The sequence below is a fragment of the Chenopodium album genome, chromosome 18, assembly GCF_948465745.1.
Source record: "Chenopodium album chromosome 18, dcCheAlbu1.1, whole genome shotgun sequence".
Taxonomy (NCBI): domain Eukaryota; kingdom Viridiplantae; phylum Streptophyta; class Magnoliopsida; order Caryophyllales; family Amaranthaceae; genus Chenopodium; species Chenopodium album.
In genome coordinates this window covers 45,122,695-45,141,544 of record NC_137851.1, presented here as the reverse complement: position 1 = coordinate 45,141,544, position 18,850 = coordinate 45,122,695, and positions in this window count along the sequence as shown.

The window sequence follows — 18,850 nt, the reverse complement described above, 5'->3', positions numbered from 1 at the left end:
CTAGTTTAGGTTTAAGGAAGCTGAAAATTTAGGCCTTGTGGCCATTACTGAGTCTTTATTTTCTAGTACGTCGGATTCTTCTCTCGATGTACTTTCTTTTGATTTCAATAATACGAGCTCTATTTCCGAGTATATGCCTTCTCTTGAATCTTTTGAATGTTATAATAATCAATCTAATGAGGATGATAACATTAACAAACTGGTTGAATTAATGAATGAACAAGCAAAAGAATCCTATAATTGAAGAAACCGAAACAGTCAATATAGGAACCAACAAAAACAAGAAAGAACTCAAAATTGGCTTAACCTTAAATCCGGATGAGCGATCGATCCTCATATCAACGCTTAAAGAATTCGAAGACGTGTTTTCTTGGTCATACAAGGACATGCCTGGAATAGATAGGGAAATTGCGGAACATACCATTCCCTTGAACCCTACCTCTAAACCAGTAAAACAAAAACTTTGACGAATGAAACCTGACGTCGCTTTAAAAATAAAAGAAGAAGTTCAAAAACAATCATACGCAGGTTTCATTCGCGTATGTAATTACCCAGAATGGGTAGCAAACATCGTCCCAGTCCCTAAAAAGGATGGACGAGTTTGCATGTGTGTCGACTTTAGGGACCTTAACAAGGCTAGCTCCAAAGACGATTTCCCTTTACCTCATATTGACATATTGGTAGATAAAACGGCTGAACATGCGATGTTATCCTTTATGGATGGATACGCAGGTTACAACCAAATTCTAATGGGCAAAAGAAGATGAATAAAAGACATGCTTTATTACCCCTTGGGGTATTGCTATACAGTCATGCCATTTGGTCTAAAAAATGCAGAAACTACGTACCAAAGAACGGCTACGACTCTCTTGCATGATATGATGCATAAAGTAATAGAGGTATATGTGGATGACATGATCGTGAAGTTTAAAGATAGAGTGGGACACATAAAAGCTTTACGCAAATTCTTCACTCGAATAAAAGAATATAAGATGAGATTAAACCCACAAAAATGCGCCTTCGGAGTAACTTCCGGCAAGTTACTCGGTTACGTAGTAAGCACACGTGGCATTGAGATCGATCCTTCTAAGATAAAGGCAATTGTTGATATGTCCCCCCCTCAAACTGAAAAATAAATTAGGGGGTTCCTTGGCAAGCTATAATACATTAGTCGATTCATCAATAAATTGACAATGACTTGCGAGCCAATATTCAAAAATTGAAAAAAGAAGAAAAACATGAATGGGACGATCAATGCCAAGAGGTTTTGAGAAAGTCAAAAACTATCTCAAAAGTCCACCAATTTTAGCACCACCAGACACCAGTACCCAAACTACCTCTTAGACTATACATCACTGTTACAGATACGGTCACAGGAGCTATGCTAGCAAAAGAGGTAGGACAAGTAGAACCTGCAATATACTATATAAGTAAAAAATTCATTCAATACGAAACAAAGTATAGCACGTTGAAAAAAACAAGCCTAGCATTAGTGTGGGCAACTAAAAAATTACGACATTATATGCTACCCCACACCACTCATGTGATTTCACAACATAATCCGATAAAGTACTTGTTTGAACAACCACCCATACAAGGAAGAATATCTAAATGGTTGGTAATGTTGGCTGAATTTGAATTGAAATATATTCCTGAAAAAATAAAAGGAAAAGTAATATCCGATTTTCTGGCTCAACACCCTATTCAAACAAGTCATGCAGAAACTACTCATCTTTTGGATGAAGAGATTCTCATGAAACAAGATGACAAATGGGTAATGTACTTCGACGGTGCATCCAATTAAAAAGGATGTAGTGTAGGACTGTTACTTATGAGTCCAGAGGGAGCACATACTCCAATCTTTGCCAAACTAGACTTTGAGGCTACTAATAATGACGCGGAATGCGAAGCGTGCATTAATGGATTAGAAGTAGCAGCTAGCATAGGTGTGCAAAAATTAGAGGTGTATGGAGATTCCAGCTTAATAATAAATCATATACTCAAAAATGGAAAATCAAAAACTCCACAATGATATTATACCAAGCACACCTAGAGCAACTCATTGAGTACTTTGATCATATTGACTTCAAATACTTTCCAAGGGATGAGAATCAATTTGCCAATGCGCTAGCAAAATTAGCCTCAATGATCAACATTCCTGATCACTTAAATATGATGCCATTATGCGTTGACAGGAGATGAACCAGCTTATTGCAACGCAATAGAGGAAATAAATGACATTGAAGGAGAAAATCCTTGGTATGATCATATCCTCCAATATATTACCCATGGCACATATCCTGCAAATACTTCATCTAAAGACCAACGAGCTTTGAGAACGCTCATAGCCTAATATGGATTCTTAAATGGTCAATTATGGAAGAAGGGACCTAATGGTTAAAGTCTATTGTGTATAGACCAAACTCGAATCCACATGCCTTATGGAGGATACTCACAAGGCGTTTTTGGTCCTTACATGAATGGAAAAATACTTGCCAAGATAATCTCACGACAAGGGTACTTTTGGTCCACAATGAAACATGATTGCATTCAATATGTCAAGAAATGTCCGGAGTGCCAAATGTTCGCTAATTTTCAATACTTTCCACCATCTGAACTATATAATCTCACTTCCCTTTGGCCCTTTTCGACTTGGGGAATTGTGTTAGAGCTCTCGCAGCGGAAAAGTGGCTTCTACTAGATAATATGAAACTGATACCTCACAAAGATAAATAATATTTTGGGATAGACAAATAACCACTATGAAGGAAATAATAAATATAAGAAAATGAATTTTGATGTGAATTAAAAAAAAATGATTGAATTTTAACTACATTACAACCTAAACAACTTATAAGGTCTTACATGCTCTAAACAGATTCTTTTACTAAAGAAAACAATGAAACATTTGCTTTCATCCTACCATTCCGCATGCCGTCATTTTTTCTCTCCTCTTAAATTAATCCTTCTTAAATTAGCCATAATTAATTTAGGAATTAATTATGTCCACCTATATTCCCACGATTCTCCACCTTGTTCATAATTTGAAAAACATTCAAATTTTGGACAAACAAATTGCGTAATATGTATCCGGTTGTATTATTTTTACAATGACTTCCTACGTACCCTTGATGGGGATCAAACCAATCGTAGTTCCATTTATTTCTCCATGTAACCTATCATGGGACATTGTTAAGCAATTCCAAACAATATTGGAACTTGCTTCCTGACACAACTTTCGTTAACATGTCTGCAGGGTTCTCATTTGTATGCACTTTCACAAGAGAAATACTTCTTTTCTCTATGATATCCCGTACAAAATGATACCTTACATCTATATGTTTGGTACGAGCATGATGAACCTGATTCTTAGCCAAGTGAATAACACTTTGGCTATCATAGTTTAGATTCACACTATCCTGCTTCAACCCCAAATCATCTAGAAGTCCCCGCAACCACAATGCTTCCTTAACTCTTTCTGCCATAGCCATATACTCGGCTTCTGTCGTAGATAGAGCCAATGTAGCTTGTACCATTGATCGCCAACTAATTGGAGCACCATGTATTTTAAACACATAACCAGTAGTAGATCGTCTTCTATCTAAATCTCCAGCATAATCCGAGTCAACAGAGCCACTTATTTGACATGTATCTCCACCAAAGCATAAACCTGTGTCAATGGTACCTTTTAAGTACCGTAAAATTCATTTCACCGCTTCCTAATGTGCTTTACCAGGGTTTTCCATGAACCTACGTACAACACTAACTGCTTGTGAAATGTCTAGCCGTGTACATACCATAGCGTACATTAAACTGCCAACTGCACTGACATAAGGTACATTATCCATGTATGCCTTTTGAACCATGTAGCGCCCAAGTCTTTACCGAGTTGAGTTTTTAACCTATCTATCTCCACGTTGCCTTTTGAAGCAATACGCATGTCGTCCACATACAACAGGAGATAAATATAATCACCTCCACGAAGTTTGCGAATGTATACACAACAATCGTAATTACTTCTGGAAAAAAGCTTGTTTTAACATAAAAGAATCAAATCGCTTGTACCACTGTCGAGGAGATTGCTTTAATCCACAAAGTGATTTCCTCAAGTGACAAACCTGATTTTCTTTACCCTCAACCTTAAATACCTCAGGTTGATACATATAAATTTCCTCATCTAAGTCACCGTGTAAGAAGGCTGTCTTCATATCGAGTTGTTCTAGCTCAAGATCTCAATGAGCTACAAGACTTAATAGCACCCGAATAGAATTATGTTTTACCACCGGAGAAAAAATCTCATTGTAATCAACACCTTCTTTCTGTGCAAATCCCTTGGCCACTTACCTAGCCTTATACCTTATTTTATCTAACTTGGAAGGATCCTCTTTTCTTTTATACACCCACTTACAACCAATAGCAGTCTTTCCCACGGGCAATGGGACTACCTCCCATGTCTTGTTTTTATGAAGAGATTGCATCTCTTCTTCCATAGCAACCAACCAACTCTCGCTATCCTTGTCTTTGACAACTTGTTTGAAGGTGACCGGCTCATCATCCTCCACCGAGAGTGCATATTCTACCAAGTTTACCTGCCCGTAATGCCTCAGAGGTTTGTCTGACCCAAAATTATGAACTAATTTGTAATTCCTCTTTGGCTTAGTGGATGCCAAAGAATCCTACTACTGATGTTGTAGTACATGTGCATTTTCCTGCTGATTCTCCTTATGATCCATATCATCCTCCTCCTCATCTTGAGAAATACCAGGATGTTCCACCTGAACATGACTAGAATCTTGTTGCTTTCTAGATTCTATCTCTACCACTTGAGTATTTGTGGTCATTCCAACATCACCATCATCAGACACCATAGCTTCCGATAAAGCTACCATAGATCTTTCATCAAAGGTCTCATCCCTGCTAATTACAAATTTAGAATCTTCTACACTCCAAAGTCGATAGCCTTGTACCCCTTTTGGATACCCCAAAAAATTGCTTTCTTGGCTCTTTCATCAAGCTTATAATGCTTATTATCCTTAACATGATAATAAGCCGTGCACCCAAAGACTTTAAGTCTTGTGTAATCTGCATGTTCCCCTGACCACACCCTATAAGGTGTGTCACCATCTAAATAAGAATGTGGGGATCGATTTACTATATAACAAGCTATAGCAACCGACTCTGCCCACCATTCTTTGCCTAATCCAGGATTAGAGCGCATACACCTTGCCTTCTCAAGTAGTGTACGATTCAGTCTTTCCGTGACTCCATTCTGTTGTGGTGTGTCTTTGAATGTCCAGTGTCTCACAATGCCTTCCTAATCACAAAACTCCTTGAAAGCTCCTTCTGTGTATTCGGTATCATTATCAGATTGTATAGTTTTTAGCTTTCGACATGTTCTGTTCTCAACCATTGCTCTCCACCGCTTGAAAATGTCGAATACCTCATTCTTATGCTTAATAAAATAAAGGGAAATCCTCACTGGTGAACTCCAATTACTTAATTTTACAAGTGGTAAATGTTCTTAAAATTAATTATCAACGGTAAACCTTAATTAGAATGACTAATCCATTGGTAACCTTAATGGCGATTTAATCTAACTATTTAGTAACCATGGTTAACTATAGCAGTAATTACTAATTTATCCCTAAAAAATTAGCTTTCCCTCCAAAATTATTTCCCTAATTCCCTCCTAAACGAATTTCCCTAAGTCTATATATTATCATTTCCCCCAATTCATATGAACCCTAACTTCTAACTCTGTTCATTTCTCTCTGTCTGCCCAGCAATTACCCCCAATTTCCACAATTTTCGATGAGCAATTCTCGCTCATCTACTGCTAGGAAGGCTATCACCATGGATGACAACATTGCGTGGGTGAAGCATACTTGTTGCGGTTGTTCTCCTCCCCAGGTTGCTGCTGTTATGATTTCAAAGACAACGAGAAACCCACGGAGGCTGTTCTTTAAGTGCAGAAGCTGCGATTTCTTTGCATGGTTTAAGGAAGGAGATATAATTAGGGTTGGAGAGGAAATGGAGGTTGAGTAAGGTGGTAGTGTTGTTGGTGTTATTGATAGGCTTGATGAGTTGCTGAAATTTATCAAAAAAATTAGATAAACTCGTTCATTCATAATTCACAATCATGTCTGTTGGCATTTAAATAAAAGATTCTAAGTGTTATGAACTTTATCGAATCACACGGTAAAGCTCACAACACTTGGGGGGGTAATCACAAAAAAACATGCCATTCAAAGTGTTCAGATTTTTTCGAACATCACGAAAAACTCTTCACACTTGGAGGGGTAATAATAATAATGATTAATTTTTTTTTTTTTTTTTTACACTCATAGCACAGGTGCCACGCGCAACTGAAAAGGTTGCGCATGGACGTCATACGCAACCAAATGAGTTGTGCTCGACAGGCACGCACCACCTTGGACGTTGTGTGGGCCACCTGATGACGGATTACGAACCCAGAATTTTTACGCTTGAATAAAATTTCGACTTTTACTAGCGATAAAATAAGGGTGTTCCCAACATTACGTATACTCGGAAAAAAAAATTAAACTTGGATTTAAATTATTAAACAAAGTTTGATTAAAATTTTCATTTAATTTCTACAAGTAGGATTAAAGAAAAATAATAATAAAAAAGATAATAATAAAACTTTTTCGCAAAGAACCACTCAAAGACCTGATTTCGTAATACGAATACGTAGGCAATCTTTTAGATTCGGTCATATATAAAAAAAGAGCTTTTTTTATTCCAAACATAATATTATTCAAAAGAACATTGTAGAACTAGATAATAAAAAAAAAACTAATAGTGATTACACTTTATTAAAAAAAAAGAAAAGAGTTATTAATATTGTGTAACTCCCTAAGGTTTTACTATGTCCTCAATCGTCACAGTTGAAGGAGGAGTAGTTTCTATCGCAGTGTTTTCGGCAACCTTAGAGCTTTCCCCTTCTCCCTTATTTTTAACCCAAACATTGTTCTTCAATTTAGGTATAGGGGCCCTTTCAACTCTTTTTCCCTTGTCTTTGGTGTTTGACGGAGCCTTCTTGCGGGGATTTGATGAAGGTTCCTTAATCTTTATGCCTTGTTGCGCAGGTTTAGGAGCAACCTTCCTTTTGGGTTCTCTTGGACAAGCCTTCGGTGATGTGGAGAATCCAGTTTTTTTTCTCACTCCTTTGTTTTGGCCATTAGGAGGGGTAGTAGTGGCTGATTGCATCGAAGGCTTGGGTAGATTACGAGCTAAGGTGGCTTGATTTTGTTGACGAGCCTTGTTTAATTCTCCCTTGTCGGCCGCATTCATCCAAGCCTTATAAAAGGAATATAACACTATGCCCACCGTGGGATTTTGTACCACCCACTTAGGAAGACTAGACCAATATTCCATCCAATGAGGAATCCTTTCGGGCCTAAAATTTACATCCTTGAGAGCATCACAATCCCGTGGAAGAATAATTTGCTTCATCCCATATTGTCTCATGACCTTGCAAGGAAAAATATAAGTAGTACTAGAAAGGCCTAAAAGCCTAATATAGGGACAATTAAAACTATTCCTAATCATCCTACTTATGTTCCACCAAGGAATCATAAAGTGTATGTTAGGAGCCCCGTGACAGAAAAAGGACATCCATTCTTCTTCATTTTTATGTTTGTAAAGAATACGACGACCAGGGAATGTTCTCACTCCGTTAACCTTAAGATTTTGTGGCTGATCGACAATTCGCAAGCGCTCCATGAGCCAAATCTTAAAAAAAAAAACAAAAAATATTTATTATCTTGCGGCATCATGACAGCAGGTGGCGCGCGCACCACCAGCACGCATCATGTTAGATTGTGCCGGTTAGACCTGCGCAACTTTCAATGTTGCGCTAATTTACGAGTATATAAAAAAACGTACATGTGAAAGGAGTGGACTTCCCGTGAAACCGTTCTCGTTTGGATATCCTCTAAGACGGTTCAAGCAAAGTACGGTTTCCGCCAAAGCCAATGGAGCGGGTGAATGACATCCCTCTATTTGCTCATAATTCCCATACTCTTTGCCTTTCCTAAGTAAACAATTAACAACAAGACAAAAACACAAAGCACGAATTTTAAATCGTTATTTAGTCAAGTTGTCACGAGGAAGGACGAAGTGTTCAATAAATTGAATTAAATTCACGCCTTCCTCTGTCTCGATTTTGGCCATATCATTGTCATTCAAGCAAAAAAGTCGCTGAAATGCAGGTTTCGAATATGACAAGTTAGGGGCATAAGTCACAGGGAGAGTATTTGTAGGGAAGCCTAGTAGAGCCTCAAACTCACCGGGTAATAGGACATTTTCATCCCCCTTAAAAAGAAAAAGATGATGGTTCGACTCCCAATGATTAACCGCAGCATGGAGAAAATCAAAATTTATATTGAGTTGCATATAACTTAATAGGGGATCAAGATGGTATAGTTTAAAAGGTAGTTTGTCCTCATTAGAAAGGGAAGTGACCCATTGTTTTAAACGTTGATCAAAAGTTTTCACCATTGTTAAAAAAAAGGGGGGAGAGTGTAGAAATAACAAGAGAGCAATAATTTCTTTGTATTCACGAAAGAATGTGAGATGATCAAAAGCCTATACGAAACTGCACTTAAATAGATCAAACTGGTACGATTTTTTTGGCAATTTTCGCCTAAAGAAAAGTTCACCCATAGGTGGCACGCGCATCTCATGAGTTGTGTGCGACAGCCGCGCGCAACCAATCCACATGCGCGCGATAGTCACGCGCAACCTATGCAGTTGTGCGCGACCTATTCTTTCGCGACATGTTTTTTGGGTTATTTGCGTGTTTTGGACTACAAAATAACAGGATTATCAACAAAATCTTATGAATAACCCATACACTTGCTTTTTTTTGTTATTATTTCCTTTTTTTTTTTGTTATTTTCCTTTCTTTTTATTTCTTTTTTTTAAATCCTTTTCTTTCTTTTTTTTTCTTTTATTTTCTTTTGCATTTTTTTATTTTCTTTCCCTTTGTTTTTATTTTCTTTTTTAATTATTTTATTTCTTTTCTTTGCTGTCTCCTTCTTTATCGCCGGGGGAGGGGGGTAAGTTGGGAACCCTTTCCCCCCCTTGGAAAATTTTTCGCTTTCTATTATAAAAAAAATGTAATATATATATATATATATATAAAATAATAAAATAAACACTTATGGAAATCAAAATAGAATATGATATATACAAAAAAAACTTCATATGTATAACAATCGTATAAAAAATATATACATTTTCATAAGAAAATTAAAGAAACGGAAGTCAAGGTGCTCGGCGGCTCCTAGAAGCCTGCTGTACATCCTGCAAAACCCAAAACAATGATTAATACACATACATGTAATAACTTTGATAAGAAAACAAACGAAACTTACCTCGACCATTCGATATTCACGGCATGACAAAGCCACGAGGGCTTTTCGGTAAGCAGCTCGGAAAGCACGAATAGTCCTCACCATGTCGTTCATGGTCTCCCGCGGAACCTGTTCCAAAAACAAGGAAAGTCATAAAAATGTATATGATATATAAAAAAGAAAATATACAAGTACGAAATAAATATACCGACTCAACTGTCTCTGGTACAAACGGTATGTCCTCATCCTCCGCTGCCGGAAGAATATCACGAATTGCCGATTTGAAGACATCGGTATACGCGACCTCCGCCGTATGAGGCACCCAACCACCTAGCTTGACCCGCTAAAAAAATGGAATAGCAAAAGGAGTCAAAGTTCTGAACAAAAATTAAAACCTAAAAAGGAAAAGGAAAATACTAACTGGAACGAAAGCTGGAAAAGGAGCCAGCCTGAATGCAACGAATGCTGGGTAGGATGCACCTGGCAGCACAAGCTGTTCCGCTGGATAACTAAGGATCGCCTGAGCTCGATAACTAAAGGCTCCTCGGACGAAAAGCGCTAGACGACTCTGCCTAAAAACCAAGAGTCCGTTCGCTGAAGTACGGGGAATCCTTGATAAGAGCCCGGAACGGTAGCGAACCGCACCTACCCGGACGGCCTCAGGAACCCCAACAATCAAACTCCAAGGACGAAGATCGATCTATGAGAACACGACCATAGAAAAACGTCCCTTGAGAACATATATATAATAAAAAATGTGATGTGTTGTCAAAATCATAATTACCGACGCACGAGTTGCCGAGAGGATTCTCTGACGGAAAGTCGTCGGCTGTAGTAGCTCGCTTCTTCCTTATCGTGTCCAGGAGATGACTGATAGGAAAGCAAGCCTCCCCAAGTATCCTGGGGGGGTACGAGTATCCCCAAGACTAAAAAAGAGAATACAACGTGATCAAAGGAGCCATAAAAAAGAAAATAAACGAAATGAAATAAACACGTACCTCGAGAATACGACTGTGCCATGAAATAAAGATTTGAGGCACCTCTGTAGCTGCCGCGGAATCCATCATCCGGGTCGCCTTGCCCATAGCCAAAAGCATACGGGCATACGACACCTCTGCCTAACTCAAGTTACCTACTTGCCCCAAATTACTAAGGCAAATAAGTAACCCGATGGAAAAACGTTCTCCCCGATCACTCAAGATAGTGACGGATAGAACATGGGCAATGTATATCCGAGTCAACTGCTCAAGAGTACACTGCCGATCAACCTCATCAGCCGACAGCTCGTCGGCAAGAACCGAGTACGGACAAGACTGTGCGTACATGTGAATGGCCGCTGCAAGACGGTCCCCCAAGAGGTCACGCAATCTCTCGTCTTACCTCTTAACGGCCTCTATAACCACGAGCTCGCCTCCAAAAGGAAAACCCGTAATCATAGAGAAGTCGTTAGGGGTAACCGTCATCTCCCCCCACGGGAAGTGAAAAGTGTTGGTGGAATCCCGCCAAAACTCTAACAAATTGCGAAGGAAAGCTGACGACGCAAGCTCACTCGATAAGTCCTAAAGAGCCGCCAGCTGGGGGCTGATCCTTGAAAGCTCCAACACCTCCTTCACCACCTCAGGTAGTCTCTCGAAGCGACCTTTCAAGTCACTCGAGCCATACAGGCGCATGCTAGGCTCGTTCTAAAAATGTATATAAAGAAAATACGATTTTGACTTTTTTTTTAAAAAAAAATAGAAGAAGAGGAAGAGAGAGAAGTAATGAAATGAAGGCGCAAAAGAACTCACTATGCCATGCAAACCCCGAATCGAAACGTGATGTTCTGGGTCCCACTTAAGGACCTGAGGGTCCTAGTTGGGAGGAGCCTCCCAGACCATATCCTCGTGGCAACGTCGATCAGCTCCGACGCGTCACTCCTGAACCTCCTCATAGGGACGTGTCACCCTCTTACGAGGGCGAACCGCCTTGTCAGGCACTGGTCCTCCTAGATCCTCCTCAGCATCGACGAATGGAGGGGCGTCCATACTATAATTGATAAAATTTTTTATTAGTTTACTTTCCTAAAAAACTAATATATGTGTTCTAGACCCATTTCGGCAGCATAACAACTGCCGAGAAAACAAAATGCAAAAATTGAATGCCACCCACGCTTGGGGGCTACGATCCCTGCAGTTAAACTCAGTAAATGGGGGCTTGTAATACCCAAAAAGCCATCCTAGACCAGTTTCAACTAAAACATTCTAAAGATTATTTCTATAAATCTCAAAGAATCAACTATTTTTAGATGAATAATAATATAAACATAATTATCATCTGCCGGACAATTTTGAGGTTCGAACATGGCAAAAACAAAATATAACATGTACTTCGCGCCATTTTTTCGGGTTCAAAATTTTTCGAAACATGATTCATGAAAGTAATTGTAGGCCTAACACTATAATTCATTTCATAATTTACAAGTATAACCAAATGAGCAAACAGGAAACATCAAATTCAAGCCAAAAATCAAAGAGAATACCAAGAACGAACTTGAACAAAGATATGCTCATACAAGGTTCAATACTTAACCATTTTTCATGAAATTTGTTGCAACTTGCAAAACACTCCTTGAACATAGCATGACAACATGGAGCAAACAATTTCAAGAAAAGTAAACCAAATCGAAAACCCCCAAATTCAAAATTTGGGATTCTTCGGTTCGGTTTTCCTCAAAATTCAGCCAAAAAATGAAATAAAATAACTAAAAACTTATATTGGATTTTGTAAAATATGAATAGAGGACAAGATCTACTTCCTTTAGCTTCAAAAAACAAAGAAATTTGAGCTTTGTAATGAGAAAAAGAGTAAAAAATGGCGGAAAGGAAGGAGAGAAAGTGAAAATGAAAATCGCGTTTCGCGATTTCTTTTTGCTGATTTAAATGTTGCGTGCAACTGCACCTATTGCGCGTGACATTCCAGCGCAACTCAGAACAATGCGCGCGCTTGGTCAGCGCGACCCACAAAGTTGCGCGCGGATACTAGTCACTTAAAAGACCGGTATTTTGATTTCGATCCGTTTTGATTTAATTCTAACGGTTTTTGCTCGTTGTTACACGTAATGGCGCGTAAATGATCAAAATCCATTAAAATTGCTTTGCATTTTGTAGTTTGTTTTCTTTTTTGTTAGCTTTTTGCATCATCCTACATGCACAACGTGCTTTATGCCTGCCTTGACATTTTTCGTGAGTGTGTCTTAAAATGTTCTGTAGTGGTGATTTACGTAAAAGCTCCCATAGACATGTTTGTCATTTATTGTACTGACTTTAGAAATGTCACGTTCTTTTCGTTTTTTTGGATTCCAGAGCAAAAAGAATGGCGTATCGTACACTGTAAAATTGTATAGCGTAGGTGCTGCGTAAAATTGCACCCTCTTCCCAGCAACGTGATCTACCTTCCGTAGCGAAAACGGTAGAGCTTCTTCACAACTTTAGGCGTTAGCTTTACGAGTCGACTGGCGTGCCGAACCATCGAGAACAGACACTTATCGATTGGAAGCAAATACTGTAGTTAGTGAGCTTACTGGCTTAACGGACAGTAAGGGTGTCCGTCCACCCCTTGTATAAAGAGCGACGTGACGAAGTCGCACCTATTTAGACTTGTGCCCTCAGTCCTGAGACGCGTGTTTTCATCTTGTGGACAAAACTGCTGAGAGAGTTAACGATTTTCTCCTCTCTCACTGGATTTGGATATATGCCTCTAGTCGTGAGACATGTATTTCTATCTTGTGGACCCCAAATATTTTGTTTTGGCAAGCGAATGTTAAAACCTCTATTCACGTGTTAGGCTCCGAACGCCGAAACACCTCTCATTTTATCATCTTTTACTTTGTTAAAATCATGGACTAAAGTTTCAATGACATATCGAGGGACTTTAGATCAGTGATGCCATATTGAGAGGATATCATCCTCTTTACTCTTTTTTAAACCGATATCTTCTCATGACATGACATCATCCAAGACAGCCTTTAATTGTAAAAGCGTTCTACACTTGTAAAGGATCAATCTAGATTCTTTAGCGCGTTAAGACTAGAGAAAACTTTCTCTAGCCTTAACAGCTACTTGTCTCGAACAATTAGCGAATCGAGGATGATTTGGACATCCTCAACAAAATTGAAAGATTCCCTATTCCTAAGGAACTTTTCAGAATGAGTCTTGGATTTATTTCCTTGGCTACTTTGTTCCTCGTCTATTCCAGACTCGATCAAAGTAGGGATTAACTATAGACATCTACTTTTGGCCTCCTGTCCTCACTGGAAGTGTTATGACAATAAATAAAACCATCTTTGTATTGGATCAACGTGAAGGATACTTATAGACTACTGATTAAGTCACAAAATTATAAAACAACTAGCTTGACCCGAAATGAAATGAACCAAAGTCCAATTAACTAAGCCTGATCAATAATTAGGCTTAAACCCGAAGTTAAAACCTAATTTTGACGGACTTAGGGGCGCCTAGGTTAAAAATTGAAGCTGCCGCAAGAAAATCCGTGCGCATCTCAACGAGTCGCGCTGGTATGGCACGCGCAACTGACAAGGTTGCGCGCGACACCTAGCGCATCCTACAGCGATGCGCTCACGGAAGATCCAGAATTTCGTGAAGATATTGAATCGAATCTTACCATAATACCGTGCGCATGAAAATTAGTTGCGCTGCCCCTAGCAGCATGTCTTAATCACTTGGGCGTGCGACCCCCTGAGATGCGCGTCCCACCTGCTGTGGCAGAATGCTCAAAACCCTAAACTCACCCATTCCCTATAAATAGGGGCTTAATACGAAGCTGAAACAAACAGAAATTAACCCAAATTACTGGCAGAAACTTTATGAACTTTTTGTACTACCAACCTTCTTGTCCTAAAACACTCACCCCTCTTATTACTTGTCCTTATGGTGAAGGTTCCTGAACAAGGAGTCTATAAGTGTTCTAAGCGAAGATCTAGCAAAGAAAAGTGGTTAATTTCCCGAGCACTTACATAAATCACCTTTCTTTTTATTGTTCAATAAACTTTCAATAAATTAATTAGTGTTGTTTGATCACTCTAAATAAACTTTTAATTAATTTATTTCACATAGCAATCTTTTATTAATCAAAGATTAGAATTGGAATAATTAATTGTTGTTTTATCACCTAAGCCAAGGCGAATCTTGTTTATTGTTCGTTTTCACGAATTTGAATTAAATAAAGGATTACGACTTTGCAACGTAATTCCTACGTGATTAATGCTTGTAAATAAAATCAACTAACTTAGTTTTAGGTATCACGTTGCATTTATTGTTTGGAGATGAAATTGTGAAAAAGGAAGGGCTAGTAGAGTCTGTACGAGGGCTAGAGTAGCGATCCCCCCCTAAAGGGAACGTTATTCTAGTACCCTCGCTCCCGAACTCATTTCTGGTACAAGTAGACCAATTTGGGCATGGGTAAACTTATGATTCGTGCTAAATATCCCTTGAACTCTACTTAGGAGAAAGGCATGAATGAGGTTTAAGAGTTTTCTTAAAACTCATTGGCGACTCCTTACTAGTTTCTTACAAAAAAGCATAATGATAGGATCAACTCTAATTCAAGGTCCCCCAAACAGTCAGGAGTTCAAATCCTAATACACCTTAACAAGTGCAAAGTCCTAGGCTATTAAAGGGCCATGGGCATGAAGAAGAAGGATCCCCTACGATGGGCACACCCTCCTTACAGTCGCCACTTTTAATGTCATGGGATAGTTTGTAGACACATAACAAAGGTCTTGGACATGAATGGTGTTACTGAGGTCCCTCCCATGTACATTCTAGATAGGTGGAGAAAGGATATTAGTAGGAAACATACCCTTACCAATGTTGCTTATCATAATGCGTCCCCGGAAGAGGTGATGAGATATAATAAGTTGATGCTAGCTCTTAAACCTGTTGTTATGCGTGTTTCATCATCAGAAGAAGCTGTTGAAGTCTGGATGGATATGATTCAGTTAATAAGCATCAAAGTTGACGAACTACAAGTGTTGGCTCAAGGTTCAGGCCAAGGTTCTGGTGGTGATGAAAGGCCTAGTTGTGATCTTAAGGTGGTGAAACAGGCTAATCCTCCTACTCTTAAAACCCCTAGCTCAGTTAACAAAGGTAGCATTGCACAACTAGAAGACACTCCCAATTCATGCGTGAAAGACCCTGAACCCTGGGGTAATAATAAAAAAGGCAGACCAATAGGATCTCGGTTCGTATCCCGGGCAGAAAAGGGGGGTTCGAATAAACATCTAAGGTTGCCAAGATAGGTGGTAAGAAGAAACAGGTTACGGGGCATGAGACTGATGTGGAAATGACACTAGGACTGTACATCCCTTCAGCTTGCAAAACCAGGTAAGTGTAGCATGTTAAGTGTGTTGAATGTATACTATTAGGGGCGTTTCTTAGTTACGGAAGGGGTCTTTTTTAGTTACATAAGCTAAATTAATATTTGTAGGTTCCTTTTTCTAATATGTTGGCTGCTCAACAAATGGCCTAATGTTTTCAGCAAGGGTACCAACAAGTACTAATATATGCAGCATAGTTTTTTTTTTTATTTTATTTATTTTATTTTATTTTATTCCTTAAGGTAGTGTTCAAAGAACTAATACATGCATATGTCGGAACCCAGGTTGCAAGCAATGAGAGTGGTCCCTCAGCGTTTAATGGAAGGATTTTAGCTAGTGGAATTCACATGAGTGAGCACAGTGACGCAGTTAGGTATTTCACCATAGTCAACTACACTTCGCTCAACCAGCCATGTATTTAATAACGGCTTTCCGACAAACCCATCCATACATCATTTTCAACAGGATTCAAATCATTCAATATCTAACTAATTTGTTGAAAAAAAGTCTGGTGTAGTATAATTTGTTTTGATCTTAAAGTTATTGTAAGTTATCCAGTACCTTGGCCTTTGGGATGGTATTTCATTTAATACCAATTTGATTAGAATGGTATCCTATTGGCATACCAATAAGAGTTAGAATGGTATCCTATTTTCATACTAATAAGAGTTAGAATGGTATCCTATTTGCATACCAATTAGAGATATAATGGTACCATTGTCGAAATGGTATCTTCATTAACATACCTGTATAATATCGAATGCTATCATTGTAGAGTACGTATAACCAATAGCAATTTGCAACATCATGTGGCTTGTGGTTGCTTTTATTATTGTACATTTATTATTGTACATATGCAATCCAAAAAGATTGTACTATGGATAATGTAATCCATAAAGATTCTCTTCACATATCCACTAAGATTTGTTATATATATGTTATACATATGCATTATGGACTTTATTCAGACATAAAAATGAATCAAAAATGTCGCACCAAATGTGAAAGAATAGACTTCATGCTGGATGGCGACATTCATACAGGTGAAGTGACCGAAATATACGGTGAATTTGGGATGGGAAAAACCCAAATATGTCTGCAGTTGTTGTTAACGTGCCTGTTGAAACTGCGGGATGGTGAGCTTTATGGATCATCCATATACATACAAGCATGTCCAGTTTTCCCGGCTCAGCGACTAAACCAGCTAAGTGTACATATGTGTCCCTCTCAATCAATTGATGAAAGCCCACTTAGCTTTATAAATGTAAAAAAAAAATTGACAGTGCGCAACAAATTTTCTTGGTTTTGAACCAAGTTGAGCTAATGGTGTAAATTTCCACGAAGGATGCAAACATACGAGGGTTGTTGTTTTTGATTCAATAGCGTATTTGTTTAGGCACGAGACAATAATACTGAAGCATGGTATTGAGACTGGTTGGTGCTGAATAGCACAAATATCTCGATGGAAGGGCGGCGTTGTTCATTCCGTATCACAACCACGGGTTTGGCAACTTAAAGGCTTTTCGTCGTCCTATTATGTTATTATACTATATTGTATGTGTAGGTAGAACAGTACATACCAACGTCTTACTTGTTGGGATTCAGCAGCTATGTAATATACTAATGTAGTTGTTAAAGGGATGAGCAATGAAATTTGCTAACGTAGTGGTTAATGGGATAAGCTATCTCTAATATACTAATGTTTCTAGATTCAGGGATGCATTTCTGAAATTAAAATATCCACACACCATACAAAACATCGTAACATAACAACTTACTACACATAAACATTGTAACATAAATACCTTAATGGAGATTACCTTAGTACATAACTACCCAAAAATGACTTAAAAGATACCAACATAATTACAAACACCTCATTGGAACATAAATAAGCTAGGCCCTGAAATAAAGTAGAAAACTATGGCTGAATAACTTCACAAGCTAGACAATAGACCCCAAAATATAATTTAAAACAAAACAACGACCATAATTTTAGCTTCTATACCAATGAGAAAGGCATAGATACCAACGTGTACTACAATGGTATACTGGGAAAACCAACAAAAGGCAGACCAGTTGTAGACACCCAAATGTGTCTCCCCAAAACCAACCCCAGTGATGAATACCTTTCATGTCATTTGATTATCGAACGAAGCGAAAGTGTGAAATGGCCAGTGATGAGGATGTTTTTATTAAAATATCTCTTCTTTCTGTTTTTGAAAATATTTCTTTTCTCACTCTATTTTATGAAAACAGCCAATCCAGTTTAGTTTGGTCTACGACAAGGGTCCAATAATAGTGTACTTGGATGGGGCTTGCAAAGAGCTTTCCAACGATATATTATAAGCCCAATTCCGATGAATAATGAGGAAGTTATGGCCAAAATACTAAACTGGGCCCGGTTTGATCTTTACATGCGGCCCGATGATCTAGGGGAGGGCCCAATGTTAATTATTATTCCTAAAGTTGTTAGAATTAATTATAGTCATTTAGAATTCTCTAGGAGGTTCTTTTAATTCTAATAGAATTAGAATTAATAATTATATTTTGATAAGTTTTATTTGGAATAAAATATTATTTTATGAAAATACGATTTCAATTTTCATACGGACTTTACAAATCAATTTTGATGGATAAGTGGACTCCGTGTTTGAAAGCGCGTAGGAATCCAGGATGTCGCCAAACGACAGGCTTGTCGCCAAGCGACAAATTCGGTTTTGCAGCGACAGAGTGGAGTTTTATTCCTTATCAAATTCTACCTATTTCCGGACTGTTTTCTTATAAATAGGGTCCTGAACCTCCGTTTTTGTTCATTCACAATCATCAATCATCCACAATCATCTATTCTCTCTATGCTCTCATCACAAACAAAATTCCGCATACACGAGATCTAGAAACACCTAGCCAAGTTCGAAGTTGCCTTCGCCCTAGACGTGAAAGGTTATAATTTCTGAGGGTCTGGTCCCTAATCTCGATTTCAATTATTTAATTTGATTGTTTGATTTTATACTTTCCTTGAAGTTACTAACGCGTGTATTTTGTTATTAGAAAGAGATACGAGGCATCAAAGTATGTAGTCTTATTGCTCTATTCT